At 40.2% G+C, this 24,387-nt stretch overlaps 1 protein-coding gene across 4 annotated transcripts in view; it reads left to right on the top strand.

The window, feature by feature from the left end:
* TENM3 (teneurin transmembrane protein 3) overlaps positions 1–24,387 on the top strand; it is a 1,301,134-nt gene that overhangs the window by 525,999 nt on the left and 750,748 nt on the right. The window lies entirely within an intron of this gene.

The following is a 24,387-nucleotide window of genomic DNA, read 5'->3' as shown; positions in this document are numbered from 1 at the left end:
CATACAGAGTGGTGCTCAGAACTGACTCCTGGCTCTGCAGTCAGGGACCACTCCTCCAGGGGCTCCAAGGGCAGATCTGCTGCAAGCACCTTTCCCTCTAGACTGTCTCTCGGGCCCCAGAAGACATTCTGCTGTGCATCTCGGCTTTCATTGGTACCATTCAAGGTATCCCTGGCTCCAGACCTATTGAGGTCGTCCTCCTGGCTCTCACTCCTGAGATCCCCCCCCTTCACACCCCAAACCCAATTTCCATGTTCTCTAAACTTGCCTTGTTCCAACTAACAGCTCTCTGGGGAGGGGAGAAGTGAGACTTGTGTTTTGAGTGCCAGTGCCTCGTCCCTGCCTCCTTCCCAGCCTACTCTCATTTCCCCACATGAACCCCCATCCCTCCCTCCCTCCGTTTCCTTGGGAGTCGGACCTAGAACTTAAAGGTCACCAGAGGTTTTCCAAACAACATGTGAGGTTCTATGCAACCTTAAATGACACAAATAACAAGAGGCACTGCACACTGTTGACTGCATAGTAACTCATGACAAGCCTTGAACAAATGCTGTCAGAGATTGGCCCACATCTAACCTGCAGAAACAAAGTGATGCCAGCAAAATGGATACATTTAAAATTTCTTCCATGCCCTTACCTTCTCCACCCATTACTCTGATGACAACCTCATTCACCTTCAAGTTCCAACAGAATTTCAAAACTAACTCATCCCCCTAAAAATCTCACCCTGTCCTGGGCCTCGATGCTGATCCCTTCCAAATGCATTTTCTGTTTTTCTCTTGACATAAGCCTGTACCGGAGCTGGGGAGATTGTACGGTGTGTAGGGCACTTATCTTACACACAGCCAGCCTGGGTTTGATCCCCGGCATCCTCCCCTGGGCCTCTGAGCACTGCCAGGAGTGATTCCTGAGTGCAGAGCCAAGAGTAAGCCCTGAACATCAGGGGGTGTGCCTCTCCTCCCCCAGCCCCTAAAAAAAAAAAAAGACAAAAGCCTGTATTTTGGGGCCCAACTTCTACTGCTTCACTTTCCAGGACTGTAAAGGTAGTGAGTGTCCCAGATAGGACTTGCACGGGGGCCTGCTCCCGGCACTCCAAGCTGCCCTTCTGTCCCCCGTTCCCAAGTCCCTGGCCTTGGGCTGATGTGAATAGAGCTTCGCTTGCAATTGTGTAAGTGAATCATCTAAGCGGGCCCCTATGGAGCCCCTGGGGGTGCCATAAAAGGCTGTTTCCCCCTCTCATCCCGCATGACACCTGACTGTTAGGGCTAAACAATCTTTTTCTCAGTTTGATACAAATTCAAAGGAATTGTGCTGCGCTGTTTCCGGGGGCTGACAATCCTTTTATACAGCCTGGCCATTCTTCATGCTGTCCATGGGCCACAGGTGACTATTGACACAGGAAAGAGCCACAACTCCTGCTCCTTCCCGCCCCACCCCCCCTCACACACACACCGGGCACTAGCCTCAGCCTAAACAGCTCTGGCAGAATCACCTTTTGGCGGTGTTATTTTTCTACATCTCTGTCAGACAAAGGAATAAGGAAAATGTCATCACTGAAGCCCATGTTTCTTGTGTCCTTTGGCTTCAGAGTACCAACCTCTCCCCTCCATTTCCTCCTCCCCCCAAACAAAAAAACTTGTCTTCCTCCATATCATGGCAATGTCCGAGCAAATGTAATAAGGGCAGAAGGAGAGGCTTCTGGGGTAAGGGCGTGGGGGCAAGGGGAAGGACAGGAGAAGAATAACATCGGCAGAAGTCGAGAGGGACGCAGAAGGGAAGATGGAAGGGCCACGGAGACATGGAAACCTAGGTAGGTTAGTAATTAAGTGGGGTAGGGGGTTAAACAAGGAAATGGATTTTGTTTAAATTACAGTCAGAAGAAATTAAAACTCCCAGCCCAATTTCCAAAAGAAATAGGATCTCTCCCTTGCTTCTTGTCCTCACGCCCTGGGTACCCCTGTAGCCTGCCTATCTCATTTCATCGAACTCCTTCCTTCCCTGGCCTATCTTTTTACTTCTTGAACTTCCTAATGTTCTCTAATTCCTTGTGCTTTATTTTATTTTGCCTGTATCATATTTCCTGCTGTGCCATCATTATCCTAGCCTCGTTCTCAGCACATCATAGCGTACAGCATCTTAAATCCTTCCCCATGTCATCGCCCACCACTCCCAGCGACTCCTCGCCTCTCACTTTTGCTAATCCTCGGCTAAGCTGTGATTATGCACCTATTTGGAGCTTTAATTCAAAAACAGCTCCTTCTATTGACTTTCTGTAGTGGAGTCTGCAAAAATAAATAAATAAATAAATAAATAAATAATTTTTTAAGGCTCTGAGAACCAAAGCCAAAGGCGGTACTTTGCTTTTGTTACCACCATCTCTTGTGAAAAATGATGGTGGTGGTATAGTAACAATAAAAATGATGATAATTATGTCTTACGGTAATGGAACGCAGATGGAGCCTTCAACTAAGGTGCAGGTAACACACTGTCCTAGATGCTTTGCTACAAAGTGAATCATACTTCACTCTCACAATCTTCTTCTAAAGTGGTAGCATAATTACAGCCAGTTGCTGAATGCAGGAACATAGACCTGGAATTGTTATGTAACTTTTTCAAGGTCACACTTAATGCCCTCGGTTAAAATTATTCATTAGACACCTAAAAGGGAGCTTGCTCGAAATTTTTGTAATGTCCTTCATTGAAGGAGTTGGACCAAGTTTACTAAGTACTGAATTGACACCTTTATCTGCCCCAAAGTTATTTCTTGGGAACAGGCTTCTGAAAATTTCACTATTTGAACGTTACTTGCACAATAGACCCTCCCTTTTGTGGGGTGGGGAGAGGACATCTTTTCCTTCCCCTCTTATTTTTTTAACTTTTGTCTAGAGACACACCCAACAGTGCTCAGGGGATAGAAACAAACCCTGGTGGTATTTGGGGACCCATATGTGGTGCCCAAAATCTTACCTGGGTCAGCTACATATAAGACAAGCACCTTAACCCCTATGCCATCTCTCTGATCCCCCTCCTTGTTTTTGAGATTTCTAAATCTTATACACTGTCCTTGCCACTTCTGATTCCCATTCATTGTTCTCTTGGCTTAATGAACATTTACTGAGAGTGAATCATATTCTTGGCTCTGTACTGACTTCAGTAGGATTTATCCAGGACCTGAAAGGGACTGAAGTGACTAGAAACTCTCCCTTCTAAAGAAAGAAAACTGTGCCCAAATTCACAGAAACTAGAGAGCTGTTGGGTCCTGAAGCACAAAGCGGGCAGAAGGAAGTTAGAGCTGAAGTCTCTGTGAGTAACACTGGCTTCCGGCACTGTAAAGAGGCAAGTCTCTCCGCTTAGGGATGAAGAATGAGATAGCAAGGAAGGAAAAGACCAATTGGGAAATGTAGCTTGGACAATTACTGGTCTGCAAGCTGCTAGAAAATCTTCGGAAATGTTCGTTAGCAGACCTGTGAAGCTGCTTAAAAGTAATGGTTTTCCCAGGGAAGTTTCCAATAGCCCCGTTCTATCTTGGGATCTGGAATTCCTCCTACCCATCTTTATTCCATCGAATTCCTTTGTCTCAGTTTCCCCTAAGTACATTTTACAGGGGTGTTGGTGTAGAGTTTTACAGGGGTGTTGGTGTAGAGTAAGATTACTAGTAAGTCAAAGTGGCTGTGGATTCATGTAAACAGTGTGAAAGAACCATCACAGCGTCAATCAGCTTTTGTAAGCAATTCAGATAATTCAAAATTTCCCATCTCCTCCTAGACAGCCATTACTATCTACTGCCATTGTGTTCTGAAAAGATTTGCCTTGCCAAGACTCTGAAATCCAATTTGAAAAATAAAAATCAAGTGATTGGGATCTTGGGAAGCAGGTAGGTCTTCTTAAGATACGATGAGACACAAAGAAAAATATTTTTTATCCCCAAAGTGTGTTTTCATTAGTTTCCAGTAAAGTAATGCATTTACTTGAAACAACCTGAATCAGATGTAGAAGTAGTTCTGCTATGGGCCAAAGTGTACTGTGGGTAGGAAGTTTGCCTTGCACACAGTCAACCTGGGTTCCCTCCCTGGCATCCCATATGCTTCTACAAGCACCACTAGGAGTGATTCCTGAGTGCACAACCAAACTCTGATTTCTCTTCAGATCACATAAATATTTTGCCCTTTACTGAGTGCAGAGCCAGGGGTAAACCCCTGAGCATCATTGTTTATGACCAAACCAAAGCAAAAACAAAAAGAAGTAGTAGTACTCTGCCTCACAGAATATTTAAAAATGATTGGTTGCCAAATACCCTATACTTTCAGACACTAATTAGAGAGTTCCTCTGCCTAATACACATGCAAATATCTTATATGGTACACAATGGATAATACTAAATAGCTATCAAAAGGCTAGGTATTTTAGGCTTATATATATGCCTAATATATATTCTTTATATATATTATACAATATATAATATATATTCTTTATATATTATATTATATATATTATGTTGGATATTCTTTAAAATCTTACTCTTCAACCTGTATAAATATGCATCACAGATACAAAGAAATGTAGGTTTATCCCTTGGAAAGACAGCCACAAAGCAACAGAAACCATGGGTGACATTCCTAGGGAAGTGTGCTCCTTGGCAGTAAGACCTTCAGAGTGAGCATCAGTTGAATGCATTCGTGCAAGACCATCAATTTCTCCAATCCTGGTCCTTGTTTGATAGCAATAATGAAAAAAGCACTCTTTTCATTATTTGAATGACAGTCCAGTGTTCTCAGTCATATCTGATTAATTCTAGTCAACGGGATTCTAGACACCAGTTCTCCTCTAACTTAGAACCTCATAAAATGCCTGTCCTAAATGTCCAAGCCTTTGATTTTTCAAGAGTCATGAATAGCCACGGTTAGCCACAAAGAGAATGGCATATAAGATGCCACTTAACTGGTTTTTCCCTTTGAGTGAAATATGCAATATTGTAGAGAGATGAGCAGCATGAGACCAGGCATTATCAATAGGTAACCATTGTCGACAGCAGCCCTCCCACATATGCCCTAAAGATTACGATGGAAAGCACCTGAAGGTTAGAAACTAAAACAATAATAAATGAGCATTAATATTGAACCATGGCACTTTTGCCTCCTTGCTTAGAGACCCCAAGCAGATAATTTAAGAGAGGGGGGAAAAATACCAGAAGGAGCAAATTACCTGCATCGTTGAAGAGCATCACTAATAGGAGGTGGGCTCACAAAAATATTTACTAACACCAGCAGATAATAAAGCAGTAGAAAATAGTGAGCCTTTGCAAGCAGTAAAAGGATGCATGGATAAGTAAACTAACAGGATGCTCAGTGTATGGATAACTATAGCTTGCTATTTCTCTAGTGGGGTGATTGGAGGAAGGTTTATGAAGAGTTCTTTGTTGCTTTTGTATCTTTTGAAAATGTAGCAAGAAGCTTGCATTGCCCTCCTAATTAGGAAATCATTTTAGAGCACAAGACAGATGTTAAATTACTTAATCTCCTATATATATGTATATATATGCCCTAAGAAGATGAAAATTCTTCTCCGACGTATTTGATATTCTTAACACAGACCTTGGGACAATCCCTTCTGTCCCCATCTTTCCACGGAGACTCACCCTTATTCTCTTCCAGGGACAGAGTCACCGGCAAAGGCCGCCTTTGCTCTCAGCTTCCATATCGAGTGCGCTCCCTTCCCTTTCCATCTCAGTGATGATGGTGGGCAGAGCGCTGGAAACATGCTCTCTAAAAGGTTTCCGCCTCGTTGTTGTTTTAATTAATCTGGCTCCCTGAATGACACATAGACTTAATCGGGCAGTACCGAAACTGTTGCCATTAAGTAATTGGTTTGAACCCCGACGCGGGTTCCGATCAAAAGTTGTCACTGTCCAATGGCTACTCATTGGCCCATGTGAAATGGGTTGGTGGTCTCGGGCTAATTCCTTGTGGACTTGTGTCAGTCTTGTGAAAAGCATTACACAAAGTGGCACTAATTGGTTACCATTCTCAGCATGAAGGACTGAATAAAGAGTCTGGACTCTACAACAGCTGTCCAAGTTCAGCTGAGGATGCAAATGGATAAGGCAGCATTGAAGGAGTTGCTTGGGGTGTGAGCATGTGACCAAAGACAGGAGACTAAGAGACAGACCTTAGGCCAACCCCTATTTTCATAGCCAGAGGAAAGTGAGCCTGGGGAAGAGCAAGCTCTTGTAGACTTCTAAAATTCTCTGCCTGACCCTCTGACAATCTTGCCTTTTACTGAACTGTCCCTGGGGATATTTGAGCAAAGATATTTTACATATATATATATATATATATATATATATATATACATATATATATATGTACTGGAACTGACTTTGCAAAATCTTAAAAAATAAAATAAATTGCTTTCAAGGAGATGTAGCTTCATTATCACCAAACTGTGTGTGTTCATCACTTTAATTATAGGAAAAAATCAATAGGGCATATAGAAGTACGTGGCAGATCTTACCTGACATTTGTGCTTGTTCACTTTATTAAGCATGCCTCTCTGAGCAGCATGAACAAGCTAGAATTTACCAAAAGTCTCAGTGTCTGGAGCAAAGATTTCTCTGGCACTCAATTCATCTCCCGTATGGTGTCTTTACCATTTCAAATGGCATGTTTGTCGTAAACGAACATGAAAACAAATTGAAAAGGCAATAATGGATGTTTTTCCCCATTAGTGCAAGCAGGCAGATTACTAATTCACAAATATTGAAACTAGCACTGATTGAGATGAATGAATTTCTCATAATTTAATAATGCAAATCACAGGAACAGCAGAGACCTCGGTAACTAGTGGCACTAGAAGAATTACTGCAACTGCCAAAAGATGGAGTCAGAGTGAATAGAGCTCTTTATTTATCGTGTTGCTTTACTTGGAATCTTTTCTGCCTTTTATGACATTTATTATTTATTCTGTGTCTCTTTACCCTTTATATGTTATAAATGACTACTTAAAGATAAAATGCCTGCAATGAATGCAGTTTAATTTTGCAAGTTGATAATTTCGGGGGGGTATTTTTATTAGGTATTTTTCAGTACATGATAGAGTGGAAAGCTAGCGGCAGTTGAAAATGAGTAGTATAAACGTTTCTCGAAGCATTTTTCAAAAATTACCTTGCAACAAAACTAGCCCCGTCACTTTATCACGATACACACACACACACACAAAAAAAAAACACCAGAGCATGCCAACCTGTTTTTTAAAGAAAAAAAATGTTCAATAAAATGTCTTGATGTCTAGAACTTCTTGACAGATAAAATGTACTATTGAAGACACAGTTTAAGTGGCTGATAATTCCAAACTTTTACCATGAAGCTTCATTAAAGTATATAAATTAGTACTACTGTCAGAGATGGCATTAAGTATTCAATAAGAGTAGACTTAATGCAATTAATAGCAATTAAAATTATACTTTTATGATGTCAGCCACCAGCATTGTAAAGACATAATTGCCTGTAAGGACTTTTGTACCATATTTATCCTCTAAAACTGTCCAATTTATATGAAAAATGCCAAAAACATATCCCATATGGGTACCATTATCTTCTCGGATTTTTCGAAGTAATCTGTCTTATCCAGCATGTGCACATTAGGCTAATTTGCTTTAATTAGTTTTTTTCTCATTTTGTTAATAGGCATGTTGATGGTAAGTTTTTATTTCAGAGGTACAGATGCTAACTTCACTCATTATGTTCCGATTAAGGGGTCAGTTGACTCGGTGATAAGCCGGACTTCTCTACTGAAACAGCATCTTCAAAATATTAGGTGATATAGCTTCTCGCACATAAAAGCTACATCGCTGGGATAGGAATAGTGAGCAAGTTGAAATCGCACTAATTAATTCGTAGTTAAATATGAAAGCCCAGCTTCGCTGTTTCTGCTGTGGTAAGGCATTTCTGCATGGACATAATAAATTAGATAAACTAATGAACTGATTTCAGAAACACAGTCATTTGTGACTCCTCAAAGCAGTCGTAAGAATTCTTAGGAACCTATGCCAACCGATATTTTGCGTTTAAGCCAGGAAGCATTCCTGGATTAAGGCACCCACCCCCCCAAAAAAAGAGAGACATCACCCTGTCATGTAGCATGCTTCCAACTTTAAAGACATTTGTTTCAAGCTGCACATAAAAAATAGTTTTATTAATTATTTGGATGATCTTAGCTGTAAAATTTTCTAACACTGAAATCCTATAAAGAAAAATAATTACATATATGCAAAGAGCAAAACATATAATTAAAATTTTTGCCTGTTGGCTCCCTGGGGGCAGAAATTTTTTTTATAGAAGTAATTTAGAAGACTCACAGAGTCCCTAGATAAAACTTAGAGGACTTAAGGGAAATATTAAGAATGGACTTGCTTTTTCTCCATTAGATAAATAGTTTTAACTCCAAGTTTGTGTGTATGTCTTTATGCTCTGAAAGCTATATAATTTATACCTTCAATTTCTGTTCTCAATTAATTCATTCATTTTAAAATACATTGGTAGTGGGTTGGAGTGATAGCACGGTGGGTAGAGAGCTTGCCTCATACATAACTTACCCAGGTTTAATCTCTGGCACCACGTCTAGTGTCCCAGTCCCTGCCAGGAGCGATCCCTGAGCACAGAGCCAAAAAGAACTCTGAGCACACCTGGGTGTGACCTCCCAAAATATTTAAATATATTGATTGCATTGCTGTGAATTCAACAATATAAAACCATGAGACATTGTCATTGGAAAATGACAGTATGATCCTTGAATGTATTTAAACTTAGAATGTAGGCACCAACGAAATAGTACCAAGTTTAGAGCACATGCCTATCATATACTCTCTCCAGTTCTATTTCTGGCATTACCTAGATGCTACGCATAGCATGAGACAGCCCTGGTAGCCCCAAGTATCATCAGCACCTCAGGACCAGAGTGACATCACATCCTCAGTCCCTAGCATTAACCCACAGGCCAAGTTGGACAAGAATTATCTGGCGCATCTCTTGGCTTTCTGAGTGCCACTTGGAAAACACCACCCCCGGCCTCCCTTTTGCCCCCCACATACACACATGCCAAAATGCGTTATTTCATAATAGCAATAAAATTATTCTCAGGTTATCGCTGATGACTTTTGTTTTAGAAATGTTTTCATGTAGCGCTGTAGTACTGTTGTCCCATTGTTCATCAATTTGCTTGAGCGGGCACCAGTAACATCTCCATTGTGAGACTTATTACTGTTTTTGGCATATCAATACACCACGGGTATCTTGTCAGGCTCTCCAAGAGGGACGGAGGAATCGAACCCGGATCGGCTGCATGCAAGGCAAATGCCCTACCTGCTGTACTATCCCCCCAGTCCATTTTCATGTAAAGAGTACAAATTGAATAGCAGTAGTGATAATTGGGGGAATATAAAAGTAAGGGTTTTTTAAAGATGTCTTTAAATAGGCAAGATACAGAATAAGAGCCTTATTAAAGGACATATTAAATGATCAATTGCTATAAATAAATTATTTCATACTTAAAGCAATATATTTATTCAAATATCTTTCAGTTAGCAGAAACATATACTGTCTCTGAATAGTGTCACCAAGAAGTTTAGTTCATGAAACAGCAGCTTCCATTGTTTGGGGGGCCTGGCCTTGTCTTTTGACATGTTCAATTTGTACCTATGATACTTGTATTGTTTTCTTGAGGCAGTCGATAATTGTATTGATAAGATCTATAAACTGATCATTTTCAGATAACTAGAAGAATAATTAATAAATCAACAGAACTAAAAGAAGCGAAAATTCAACTTCTTTTAGCTCTTCATCTCAAAGACTAAAGCCAATTTTACAAGCAAGGATGTTTAGCTAACGAAAACCAGAGTAAGTAACAGAAAGTAGAATAAATTAGGATGTAATGGTCCTTCACAGCCTATCACATAAGCCTTTCTGATACAATTTGAATGTAACAAGTTTTTTCTGCATTCCTTTTGTCTCTGTTGTATTATAAAGCATAGTGATTACTATTCATTGGAATTGAATTACTCTTGTTTATATTTAGTTTCTTGTTTCCAAGAAAAATAGAATGAATTACACATCTGCCTTTGTCCCATTTGTACATAGAACATACACTCAAAGTCAATTGTTCAATAACAATAGGGTGAGTGTTGGGAATCTAGTGCTGGGAGAAAATGTACGTGTGGAAACAGCTTGGTAACAACACATCAGAACAAAGATTTTTTCATTACAAGCAATTGTCAAATTTCAGTCAGGTTGTATGCCAACAGACACATATATGGGAGTTGGTTATTTGGGCCTACAATTTCCCATTGAAATGACTTCAAATGGTTGTCCTAAGCTTAATTACCCCTTCCCCATATAATTGAATTCTAAAAGCAATCATCTGTGTTTGGATGGTGGGGGGAGAACAGGGGGTGAGAGGACTCTTTTTAATTGAGCACTTGCTATAGATTAGCCTCTGTGTTCAGCATTTTATGTTCAATTACAATTCTATGCGACAGGTACTATAACTAGGTTGACTTGATAAATGGCGAAGTGGTCTTCTGTGTTAGGATTGTATGCTGGCGGGGGCGGAGGGAGTGCTCCCTAGGGTGCGAAAGAGGGGGACCTACTCACAGCAATATTCAGGCATTTTGAACAGACCATCAATTGTAGGTCCCCAGGGCAATGGGATGATGCTCAGGAAGCAAGTAGGGCCATTCAGTGGTGCTCGGGAGCTGGGAGAAAGCCCTGAGGACACCTGGGTGTGCCTCCCTCCCCCCCATAAAATTATAGACTCTTGCACCTCGGGATGTCTCTGGGGTGGAAGTTCTCAGCTGTCAGCCCCTCCTCCCAGGTCTTTGGAGGTCTATGCGTCTCTCCAACTATGAGGGACAACTCAAATCCTTTCTTCGGGAGATTTTCCTTAACTCTTCCTGCTCACCCAGACCCTGGTCTCCCTTGGAGCCTGACTGATGATGGGTGCTCAGTGAATCAAGAGTGTTAACTGTCCTCACAAAACTTTCTCCCCTTAACTCCCAGTTCTGACCAGTCACTCGGAGCTACTGAGTGTGGATCATGAAGAGGGGAGTCTAATTTGTTCCATTTCATTTTTCTTTGTCTGTGTGTGAGGAGGGTTGGGGTGGAGGTGCCAGGAATTGGAGCCAGGGCTTTCCAGGTGCAGGGCAAGTGACCTATTACTCAGGCACAATCCCAGCTCCTGGGAACTCCACATTTTAACTGGGGGCTGGGGGGTGGTCCTTAAAAGAGGAAAGGAAGATCTAATAAAATGTTACTGTGGGGACTGTCCCCTGTCTTCCCCAGCAGAGATATTTGGGATTGAGCAAAGAGAAATCAAATTTCCATAAATTTTATTTGTTCTGGAATGTGGAACTTATTCAAGTTAAGAAAGAAAGATTCGTAGGTCAGGAAGTAGTGCAGTGGTTAGAGCACCTAGAATCCAACTGACCGGATTCCATTCCAGGCATCAAGTTCCCCACTGGGCATCACCAGATAGGCAACTCTGACCTTCTCTCCAGCCCGAACCTCTGTACGTAAGAACCCCCAAGAAAAGTCAGGACTGCAGAAGCAAAGCATGAAAGGAGGAAAGTAGAGGAAGCTCGGAGGTAGGAAGGTCCATACCAGAAAGAAGTGCGGATCTTATTGGCTTTACTTTTCCCCCTCATCTGTCTGCCACATGGGGAATGGATGACAGAGAGCATTCAAGAGGGGACGAAGACATCAAGCTGGGAGACAACACTGACTCAGTTCAAGGTTTTCCCCATGGTAGTGAAGTGTTTAGGGTGGGACAGCAGTAAGATGCTCACCTTGCACGTGGCCAACCAGGTTCAATCACTGATACCACATATGGTCCCCCCAAGTCCTATCAAGAGTGAAACCTGAACACAGGACCAGTCAAAACCCCTTAGAAGCTCGAGGTATGACCCCAAAAAATATAACAGGGGTGTTTAGGGATTGGGGTAGAATTAGAAAGCATGAAAAAGCAGAACTAGGCAGTACTTGGGGTGCATAGGGTATAAGGTTAAGGTTGGCTCACTGGATTTGTGGTTTGTAAAATGGGCTGGTGGTGGTGGTGTTGACTAAGAGAAGACCTGGTCGGGGTCATCCAGGTGACCTCTTGAAGGAATAGTTTGTGATAAACTAACAGCTAACACGTGAAGGGAAGACAGATCAGCCTGTAAGTCTCTTGTGTGAAGTCTTGAGGTGAAGAAATCATTATTAGATGGATTTTTAGCCATTTTGAAGATAAAGTGAAAAAATATAGTGTGGGGTTGTGTATAGATCTGACATGGATTTAGGGGAGAGGCTGGGGATAAGGTACAGAAGAAAGCAACCTTCTCATACACACCAGCAATAAATAAATATTTATTTCCGGTGGTCTTCATTCATTCTGCTCAAGCTTCACAAATTGGCTCACTTCAGATCAGAGTGATAGTACAGTGGATAGACATTTACCTTGCAACGCAGCCAACCTGAGTTCAATCTCTGGCAGCCCATATAGTCCCCCATGCAGTGCCAGAGGTAATTCCTGAATGCAGAGACAGGAGTAACCCCTGAGCATCACTGGGTATGACCCAAAAAGTAAAAAAAAATTGACTAACTGCTCCCATTTATTTTTGATTGTTTAATGCCAGTGCAGTGGAACAAAGAGGACGAGGACTATTTTATCTCATGGGTTATTTTGCAATTCAGCCTTTATAGGGCAAGTCTAAGTCAGTGTGAGAAAATGAGAAGGAAAGCATGGTTGCCTCCAGGAGGTGGGGAGCATATGCAGACACTTTTACTGCTCCTAAAGAAAGTCTAGGGGAAGGTTTGTGTTCAAAATCATGAAATTATTCTTGATCTATAGTCTCCCAAGAGGAGAATTATTATTCCAAAGGGGAACCAAGTGATGCATTTTAGAGCATCCTGTTGAAGTGTCTACTTCAGTTCATGAAAGACCCCCTCAAAACACCGGGCACAAGAGAAATTGGACTGATGTGTGTTTATCCAAAGTATGAAGGTGAAACTAAAAGACACCCCAGTGACATAGCCCTCCATCTGAAGGATGCTTCACAGGGAATTTTAGCACAACCTGCAGTCGAGATATATTTGTAATTATGTGAGAGAGCCTAAGTTCTGAACTTTGTGTTCTTCACTTTGTTCACCTACAAAACGGAGATGGGAACAGTCATACTCCATGGGAATTTATTCTGAAGTCTAACTAATAAAAAGGTACTTACACATACATAAAAAAGATCAAATCCAAGCCACCTTTATTGCTGCCAGAACAAAGTTTATGATCTTGTTTAAACAATTCTCTTTATTTACATCAGAAGTCAGCTTTGTCTTTTAATTGAAAAGTTATGTAAGGCTTCATACTCTCATCAGGGCAAAAGACAGTCTCATAGTTTAAGGTATTGGTAGCCCAAATAATAGACAACTGATTTCAACAAGAGTTCTTTAAGCAGAATAGCTGTTTGCCACTTGAAAGAACTGTGGAATGTGGGGCTGGAGAGATGGTACAGAGTTTAATGCACTTGTCTTTCATTCTGCCAATCCCAATTAACAATCCTTGGCACACCATTTGGTCCCCAAGCAATGCCAAGGTCACTCCTAAGCACTGACTTAGGAATAAGTCCTGAGCACCACTGGGAGTGACTTTACCCCTTTCAGAAAAAAGAAAGAATGCTGGGACCAGAGCGATAGCACAGCGGGTAGGGCGTTTGCCTTGCATGCGGCCGACCCGGGTTCGATCCCCGGCATCCCATATGGTCCCCCAAGCACCGCCAGGAGTAATTCCTGAGTGCACAGCCATGAGTAACCCCTGAGCATCGCTGGGTGTGACCCACAAAGAAAAAAAATGCCTGTGGGATAAATTATTTTTTTTACCCCAATCATACAATGAGAGTTAGTGTCATTGCCAAATTTGAAAATACCAAATAGAATGCAAAGTTTTTTATTAGCTAATGATTCCTACTGACCCATGTGTTAAAATGGAGCTTTTTTGTCAATGAAGTGCAAATCCCTTTTGCCCACTGAAGAGTGAGCTGGTCAAGAATTTCTGCCCGCCTTGCACGTGGCTGACCCAGGTTCAATTCCTTCACCCCTCTCGGAGAGCCCGACAAGCTACCAAGAGTATCTCGCCTGCACAGCAGAGCCTGGCAAGCTACCCATGGCATATTCAACATGCTAAAAACAGTAACAAACTAGTCTTACAATGGAGATGTTACTGGTGCCTGCTCGAGCAAATCAATGAGCAACAGGATGACCGTGACATTTGGATAGACATCATCTGTAGATGATAATGTAGAATATAGAATGCCTTGAAAAAAGTAAGTGTAGGAAGTTCAAGAAGCTAAGCAAATTGGTCTTTCTCTTTTGTTCCTAGATGCACCTCAGTCTCACGATACCTAGAGGATAGACCTCATTTTTCTCATGACCTAGGCAGATTCCCTAACACAAATAATACTTAAAGAATGAAACTGCATAACCTTTCTCCTCCTTATGATTAGTTGTTGACTGTCTCATTTCCTATTTAGTAGTTACCCAAAAATTTCCCCCCGAATGTCAGGAGGCCACATAAACCAATCTTGCCAACACATCCCATCCAGATGCATGATCCTGCTCTTGTTAGAACTCCACCTCCCCAGTTCTAATAACCTTTTTTCGGCCTTATTTATTGTACAACACCTTAGATCTTCTAGTGGTTTTCAACCACTAGTCTGAGGTCCAGTGGTAAGGGTGGAACACCACCATCCAGAGGTCATTTGTAGCAACAAAACGCACTATTTAGAATGTCAGCTTTGTAATCACACTGTCTGGTTGGATTTTTAGCTCCAGTAATCATGGGATCTGTACACATGAGAATGATACCTAATCTCAGTACATTTCAAGGTGTTTCACCTCCATGATGATCCTAATGCTACACTTCCTTCATCCACTTCTGAATGAAGGAGAAATATTTTCTACACGGCAGAGCTTTTGGTTTATGGTCAAATGCCATGAACCTGGCATTGGTTTTCATTTCCCAAGTCCTCTTCTTAAATTCCAATTTTTGAGTCTATATAACAATTGCCAGGTTTTCTTGTAGCAGCAATTCTGTCTTTTACCCTCCTGTTCACATGTCTAATTTTATTTACTATTCTTTTTTTTTTCTTTTGCTTAAAAGAAATACTGTGGCACGGAGGTGATAATACAACAGGTAGAGTGTTTTCCTTGTATGTGGTCAACCTGGCACCCCACATGGGTCTCCTGAGCCCTCCAGGAGTGATCTCTGACTGAGCACAACCAGGAGTAAGCACTGAGCACCACTGGTTGTGGTCCAAGAACAAAACAAATCCAGAGAGAGAGAGAGAGATGCTGTGAATGATGGGGTGAGCATGAAGAAAAGTGAGAATTTGAAGTTTACACGAGTATTCCCAGCATGCTTAGTGGTCCTAGAATATCTCATTGTCAATGATCCGAAACGTCCAGGACAAACAAACAGGTGGAGTTACCAGATTGGCTGGAGTTGCAGCCTGTTCATATTCACTTGCATTATCCTTTTCTTGAACTTAGCAGGAAAGCCTGCTTTGCAATTAAGCCTCCAGGTGACTTTGTGGAGTGAGAAATTTACATTCAAACCAAACTCTCAACGTGATGAGAAGGCAATGGCTCCAGGATGTGCCACAATGTATCTCAAACAACACAGCTGAGTGTTGTCAGCATGGGAGCCTAAAAACCGGGCACCAACTCTCAGGTGCCTTATATCAGAAGTAGAATGAAGAAAAACCCTCCAGTATTCTTCAATATTGAAAGAGCCCATATCTCTATAGAATGCATCCCATCCATTTCTACTGTCTACGTGACAACAGTCTAATAATAAATAGGGTTTGTTGTTGTGGAAACTCTAATAGAACAGTGTTTTATTTAAGGCAGGACACAATAAGATTTCATTTTCAACTTCAAACTAGGTCCCCAATTTTGATATAAATTCATTATGGAAAAGAGCAGCACTTCATTAACTCCTAGAAACTTGATCCTTATTGAGTATTTAATGAGTTTAACCTTTATGTTAAGTGTGAAATAATACAAAACTTTGTACCTTCCAAACCTGCAAAACTTTTCATCCATCTGGTGGAAATGTCCACCTATGGACTTTAGAGATTTTTTAACTTGGGGGAAACCCAGTCTGTGCTTTAGCTTCAGATTGTCAACCTCACACCAACTGGTTTTATTGTTTCTCTTTCACTGTGGTCAATTAGATGGGATTATTCCCTTTCCATGGAGTGTTTTCGCACAGGCTGGGTAGCTGTTCAGTGAAATATAATCCAAGTCAGCCCCTTCTGCATCCAATAAAATCGTCAGTCAGTGTTGGGGGAGCAATCATTGAAATGATGAAATAGCAGTAGTGCTGAAAATAAGCAATGGAAAATTCTGCAAAAGCTAAAATTATACCACCGGGACTTCCTTGATCACCACAGCCCTTCTCTGGCCGAAAATCAGTTCTCCCTACGAATTGAGAACCTGTCCTAAGAAAGGAAACTGCTCTCATGTGGTAAAATCACCTTCCAGGGGAGCGTTCTCCTTTGTAGGACGATGTCAGATATTTATAAGGTGGTCTCCACTTATCTCTTTCACGTTATCCAGCATTTTTCCTGTCTTTGAGGAATAGTGCTGTCAGAGATATTTGGTTCAATAGATGATTTATGAGGAACCCGTACATCCAGACACTAGGTAGCATAGGTGGGAGGCCACCCTTAAATTGTTAAAGCCAGTGTATAACTGTAGCCATTAGAAGCAAGAGTCTACAGTCAAAGTGGAGAGGGTATAAAGGTGATCATTTGCTGGAATGGAGAAAAACATCAAGGAACATCAGTGATAAATTAGATTCTGTTAGGGCTGGAGAGTAGATTCGAAACCCATTATCTTGAGTTGATTAGGGAGAATATGTTGAAAGGTGAGTGGTTGTAGAATAAAGTCTAAAATAAGAATGTTGAACAGCAAAGTTGAAAACAAAGGACAAAGTTGGGGATGTATTAAAGAATTAATCAAAGTGATTCAAGAATTGGCAAGACCAGAGGAAGGTGGCTTGCTGGCATGTTTCTATTTTAATGAACCAGTCATACAGTAGAACACACAGAAAATCTTATTTGCTCTGAAGTTTTAGAATCACCAGTACCACCCACCAAGGTATCTGTATTTGAACAGATACCAAGGTATCTGTATTTGAGCAGATGCCTGGGCTCAACTGACCTCTGTTCTTTCAATATGTTTAGGGCCAGGCAAGTCAACAATAGGTGGTTACAATAGAAGACATTTGACCTGGTAGAATAAGTATTGGTCTATTTAAATATGTGTAGTTTTACAACTATTCAATGACCTGGACAGAGAAGAAGTAAGGTAATGTAACAAGTACCATTGGATGTTCCATTTGTCTTGGTATAAAAAGATGTGGGCCTCTGTGCCTTGGTCTATCTGTGAGCATTATGCCTCAGTCTCTCTATCTCGGACATGAAACCCTCATCAGCTTGAGTGAAATATATAAATATACTAAGTCATTGTGCAGGAACTAAACATAAAAGCAAAAACTCAAACTCTACTGCTAAGATTGTTCCTTTTAGAACCTATGCTAATGCTTTCCGATAAATAGGATACCAGTTAGTAAATTGTTGTTTTTCTCAACTACTACTTTCACTCCTTTGTTGGGGAAAAATATACATATAATGGCAATATAAATGCATAATGGCAAATACATGAAGAATGAATTGCACATTTTGAATGAGAATTCAGTTGTGTCAGTTGAAGTGCATTGGGTTCCTTAAAAGAGCTTCTGAATAAGAAGTCAGTTGTGTCATTGAAGTGGACTGGGTTCCTTAAACATTCTTAAAAGATTGTTTAGCCTATATGTTTATACATGTTCAAAGTTCAGGAAGACACACAGCCTCTAGGAAGAGAAAACCTTTTTCTAAGACTCTATAGGTAGATCTAATTTCATGTGCAAGATGTAGAGTGTTCCTGAAATGGGGAAAAAAAAGAAAGAAAAAGAAGCCTGCTACATCTAGCCAGTTGGCTCAAGGATTGCACCCTTGTAAAGTTTATGAATCTTCCTGCACAGGAAATTGTATCCCGTCTATAACACCGTCAACGTCACATTCCAGTGAAGGAACTCTTGGAAAAAGCTTTAAATGTCTTTAGTGCTTTCCTAAATTGAAGTTGAATTTGTTGTCTGTCTGACTTGAAGCTTCCAAAAGAGAAACATTCACCCCATTTCTTCATATTTTAGAAGAACAAGATCAATGTCTCCAGAAGCAACCCCCATGCCTTTTCATGCGATCCCTGGTGGAAGCAAACTCTTTCCAAAACAGACCCAAGTTTTCAGCTGAGACGAAGTGTGTTTGCTTCAACTGGGGTCTCTCACTCATGCTGAGACATAGGGAAGAAAGATGTAGCTTCGCAGGAAGAAAATCAGCATGCATGATGATCAAGGGGGCCAGATCCTCCCTGGGGGGGGGGGGGCAGCTTGAGGCCAGCTTCCTGCTGACTGTGCACAACTGTACAGAAATTCCTTGCTTCTTCTCTCCCTCATTTCCATGTTGGGGCAGATCAGCCTGCCCTTAAACTCTTCATTCAGCTTCACTCTGATCCAGGCTTCCACATTTTCAGTGAATTCTTCTAGGGTGCTAATAGCTCTCTCTACTAGGAGCTAAGCTGCTGCCCTGGGTCCCGTAGTATCAGGTTTTCCCCATTCTTTAATTCCGAACTTACGGTGGTTTTCTACTCCGAGGCATACTAAGTATTCCTTATAAACTTCTTAAAAGCAATGAGCTGTCCTTCGTACCACAAAAATGGCCTAATTTAAGAAAATTCATCATAAAGCACTGAATTGGGAAAACGGGTTGCTCTTCCTTAATCTAAGTCATAAGCCCATATGACTCCATACTACTCCTGAGTATGTACTTATGACCTACCTTCCTATCCATTTATCTGAATATTTCCCACTAAACAAGTACATGGCTTTACATCACCTCATAATTCCCAACAACTCAAAATGATAGTGATTTTCGACTTGACCCTGGCCCTGGACTTTCTTATCTGATGTTAATTTCAATAGACTTCTTTTTTTTTTGTATAATTTGTCACTGATTAGATTGACATATTGTACTTGTTCAAATGAGATGCACTGGCTTTTTTTTTAATTGGATAGCCACTAGTGATTTGAATAATGGGGATTTCTGAAAATACAAATAGGAGGTGCTCAGCATGCAGGTAAGTTAAGTACCACCAACTCTACCTGGGAATCAGCAGGCATTCCTGATGACTAAGTACCTACATTTATTTGCTGGGAGTTCAGCATCTCTCTAATTACAATTATATTTCATGTCCATCTTATCAGGGTTCTTGAAGAACACAATCTATAAAATCATATATACAGGTGGGCAACTAACATTTTCTTGCAGTTGAGGATTTCATGATCTAAATACACAACCAGTGCTTATGATCAAAGCATTTGAAATTAGATAACTCAGTGCAAAAGTCTGGGAATAATATGGAATCTAATATATTTTATTTATGAATCACCAGCTTAAAACAAATTAGCTATATATGTATATATATGTATATATAGTTTTGAGCAAGTATTTCATAATTAAATATAGAAATATATCTTTATTTTTTTGCTTTTTGGGTCACACCTGGCGATGCACAGGGGTTACTCCTGGCTCTGCACTCAGGAATTATCCCTGGCCGTGCTCAGGGGACCATATGGGATGCTGGGATTCGAACCCGCGTCGGCCGCGTACAAGGCAAATGCCCTACCCTCTGTGCTATTGCTCCAGCCCTAGAAATATATCTTAAATTAGTAAAATTTGGGTAACAAGATTGTAGTTTTTTCCCATAATGACTTGAGTTTTCACTTTTCTTTGGAAGTAGACCCAAAACTGTAACATTCACAATCGACATACTGTCTTTGTTTTCTTATTATTTAGTCATTGTGTACTTGAGGTTGACAAGGGTAATTATATCCCACTATGTTCTCAGTCAGTACATATAACAAGTGCTCTAGCTTTCTATAAAGCAACAATTAGATTTACCAGCCTACACCCTTTTATTGCTGTGTGCAATTTTCTAGAAACTCCTTTTAACCTTACAATTTCTTGAATTGAAAAAGGATTTTCCAGTACAAATTATTTGCTCTTCCAATGGACATTTTTAACATATTTTGTTAATTTATTCATAAATATTGCCAAAAATGACACCCTTTAAGACTTAACTTGTTTTCTTATGCTTGTTATTTTAATGTAAATGGGGAAAAACATTCTTTTTTTTTCTAACCTGTGGCATATTCAATATGCCAAAAACAGTAACAATAAGTCTCACAATGGAGACATTACTGGTACCTACTCAAGCAAATCAATGAACAACGGGACGACAGTGCTACAGTGCTAAGTAAAGACATATTAGAAAAATCAGATCTGTGATCATTGTATTTGGCTTCTGTTAAAAATATTCTATTCTTGATAATATATGCTTTTTATAAAAATATAGTTAAATATTACTTTATTACTCGCTTTAACTTAGGATAACAGAGTTGAATTTCTTTTTACGAAAATATTCACATTATACTTAAAAGTCCCTTGTAGACACACAATTATGCAGATACTTTTAAGTATATTAAAAGTTTACTAAATGGTAATAGAAATGAGCTTTAGAGAAAATTTCAGAATATGCTTAATGAATACTTGTAGTTTTTTCTTTCTTTTCTTTCTTTCCTTGTTTATTTTTTGGTTTTTGGTTGTACTCAAGGTTTACTCCTGGCTCTACAGTGAGGAGTTACTTCTGGAGGGGCAAGAGAGACATTGTGAGGTACCAGGGATCAGATGCATGCAAGGCAAGCACCCAACTCTCTATACTATTGCTCCTGCCCTTTATTTTCATATACATGATATGATGTATTAAAGATACATAAGCATATAAAAGAGTCCTACATTTAAAATAATTATCGATTAATATGTTATTTAAAATTCCATTCATTAAAATAATTAAAATATAATTCTTCAAATGAAAAAATAATATTCATCTGGATCATGTTCCTAGAAAAACCTGCTTTTCTACTGACTACTAAATATTCTCTTATTTTTTGATCCCTATAGTAATAAGTTGTATTTTTTAAAATATGACACAATTCTGTGCTTTAGAAAATTCCTACTATTTTCCTAATTTATGGTTTCTTTCTAGTGAAAAATGCTAGAAAATTTAAAACATCAAATCAAGGTTGAAAGATAGTGCAGAGGTGAAGGTGCTTTTCTTGCATGTGGTTGATCCCAGTTTGATCCCTGGCACCACATATGGTTCCCTGAACAGTGCCAGGAGTGAACCCTGAGCAAAGACATAGGAGTAACTCTTGACCACCACCAGCCCAAACACCTCCCCAAATAATACCATAAACAAATGAAGAATTTTATTGAGCAAATTCCTGTATCTTGTGCTTTTGATACAGGAATGAGCCTTTGTCCCTGGTCATTCACTCTACTAAACCTATATGGATCTCCTTCACTTGATGAGAACTCTTGGATGTGTTCTATGAACCCAGTGGTTATTTGCCTTCCTTTAGTTTCTAGGAGACAACTCTTCATTTCCCTTCTCAGTTCTCTGCCGTGCATTCTCCACTCGCTCACAGAACCATACACATGTACCCCACACCACATATCAGCAGGAGACATTTGTCCAAGAAAATCTAATCCAGGTTGGTGGCTACAATTCCCTCCTGTATTGGACAGCTCAAGTGCTTATCTCCAATTCTGACTCTCCCTAGAGGTCTACCAACTAAATATTTGAGCTTCAGATTTCTGAACCCCCAAACTAGCCTCACTATTTCCCCAAACTTCTCTTCTTTCCTATTATCCTAATTTCTGAATGGGGCTTCTTACATCCAATTTTGCTTCTTTTTAGTCCTCTCTGTCCTATAGAAAATCATTTGCTATTCCTGTGCTTACTTTTGTTCATAACTTTCCACATGCATTAGGGTAAAAAAAATCAACATTCTTTGCAAAATATTCAGTCTTTTGTTTACTCTGCTCCCCACCCACCTCACCAGCTTTCTAGTGAGTCACTGTCTCAATGTCTCCCTCACTTCGATGATGAGCAACTGTATTTTCCAAAAAATACCCATCATACTCTCTATTCAACCCAGTTATCCTAGCACCTTGCCATTCCCTGTCAAGCAGTGGATTCTGTTGCCCTTCCTTTGAACCTCAACCCACTGAGGACTATTGCAAACAATAAATTAAGTGATGCTGTGTGGCATTGAAGATAAGGTTCTAATAAAGTAGCTACTGCCTGGCCCTCTTGAAGAGCAGCCTGTTATGGAAAATGAACCAGGATGTTGTGAAGAAGCACAAGTCTCCCAGAGTTCAGAGACCTGCTGGAGAGATCTCCACAGAAAAAACCAATATAACCAAAATATAACCATATATATACATATATATGTATATGTACATATTATGGTATGAGTGGGCACCAGTAACATCTCCATTGTAAGACTTGTTGTTACTGTTTTTGGCATTTCAAATATGCCACGGGGAACTTGCCAGGCTCTGCCATGCAGGTGAGATAATCTTGGAAGAATCAAACCCAGGTCAGCTACGTGAAAGGCAAATGCCCTACCCGCTATGCTATTGCTCCAGTCCATATATATGTTGTATATATATATATATAAATATATATATGTATGTGTGTATGTATGAATATATATATTTGTGTGTATATATGTATATATTTAACCAAAATAACTCAATAGTCAGCATCAAGTCAAAAGCATGTGAATGACAAGCCTTCATATAATTCCAGACTCCATCTTTTAAAACTTCTGGATAAGACCCCAGAGATCATGGAGCAGAGACAAATGTTATCCCCTCTGTGTTCTATCCAAATACTTCATCCTCAGAATCTACGCACACAATAGGTGGTTGTTTGGGGCCATATATTGATGGGGTGATTTGTTTTGTTGCAGAAGATACTGAGAACCACACCCTGCCCCTTTATCAGTCCCATGTTCTTGGAATTCCGTTTTAGATGTTTTCTGAACCCACATCCAAAAGATGGTCTATCTCAAATCCACTTCTGTGCCTTAGACTAGATTGGAATTACTAACATAAATGTGTTTTGTTTTTGAAATGATACATAATGGTACTGACTGCAAATTGGTACTGGTTCACAGTACTTTTTGCCCAGTACATAGGGTAGAGTTTATACACTCAAGAAATGCAATATTCTCTAAGCATTTTCTCTTTGGTGATCCCTGTCTTTTCGTGATGCATTTATCTTGGGTCAAGAACTCTGCCCAAAAAATATCATTGAGCACATTGTCCCTTCTCACATTTTGACCTACTTTGTCATTTCCCTGTTTCTCTGGAATCTTTCTCCTCTGATGCAAAAGTAAGCAACTCAAAAATCTGCTCCTGAGACGAGGCTGGAGTAGGCAAAGAGGGGCCTGGGGGTGTGTGTTTAGCTTCACAAAAGCCGGAGCAGCCAATCCTAGTAAGTATGTGATGTCTGAGAGCTCTATAGAGCAGATGCTGAGACCAAAGCTCCTTCTGGAAAGGGGTGGTCCCTCTCTCTCTCTCTGACTGTAGAGCAATTAACAACATGTTTAATTAATGCTCACGTTCTTCAAGTCAGAGCAGTCAATTCCATCTGTATGTGTTTGAAAATCCAAGTCCAGTATTGCAGGGACTCTGATGATAGTTTGTCCACAGATGTGTGGGTTTAGGGCAAGGACACAAGGCATATTACCACTTTTAAAAGGGAATGGCAGGGAGGAATTCCCTCATTCTACTCATTCTTCTACTTTGTCCATACCAGTGATCTCTGAAACCTTTGCCATTTTGCTCAATTCCAGGAACTCTGGAGGCCTTAGATATGCGCCCAGGACCTTCTGGGACCCCACACTTAACCACGCCTCTCTCTGCAAATGCCATCTAGTTGTCTCATTTTTATCAGAGTCAAAATGGTGGCCTTTGACTTCCTCAACTCCCCTTCTATCCTGTTAGAATTTTCATAAGGAAGGTTTGCTAAAAGTCACATGTAAAAGTGGCTTTGGGAATATCTTCACTGATTTGGTTTGGACTTTCTGGAACTTCTTCTTAGGTGGCAGCTCTCACCCACTGAAGTTTTTTCTTTTGTAGTATTTCTTGTTTCACCTTTTTAACCTCATGATTTAAAATTTTTAAGATCACCAGTTTAATAATTATAGATTAATCTCAAGTCTGTTAGAGGAAAGCTCAGTATCTTAAAAAAATAAATAAACTGATTTAAAGACATGGGTGTTCATGGGTTGGTATCAAGATACAGTTTCATCCATCAGTTAGTCTTTATTGATGATCTTGGGAACTTGATATTT

This window comes from Sorex araneus, chromosome 1 (genome assembly GCF_027595985.1).
Source record: "Sorex araneus isolate mSorAra2 chromosome 1, mSorAra2.pri, whole genome shotgun sequence".
In the NCBI taxonomy this organism is placed as follows: Eukaryota; Metazoa; Chordata; class Mammalia; order Eulipotyphla; family Soricidae; genus Sorex; species Sorex araneus.
The sequence above is the reverse complement of the archived record's forward strand: the minus strand, read 5'-3'. Positions and strand labels throughout refer to the sequence as shown.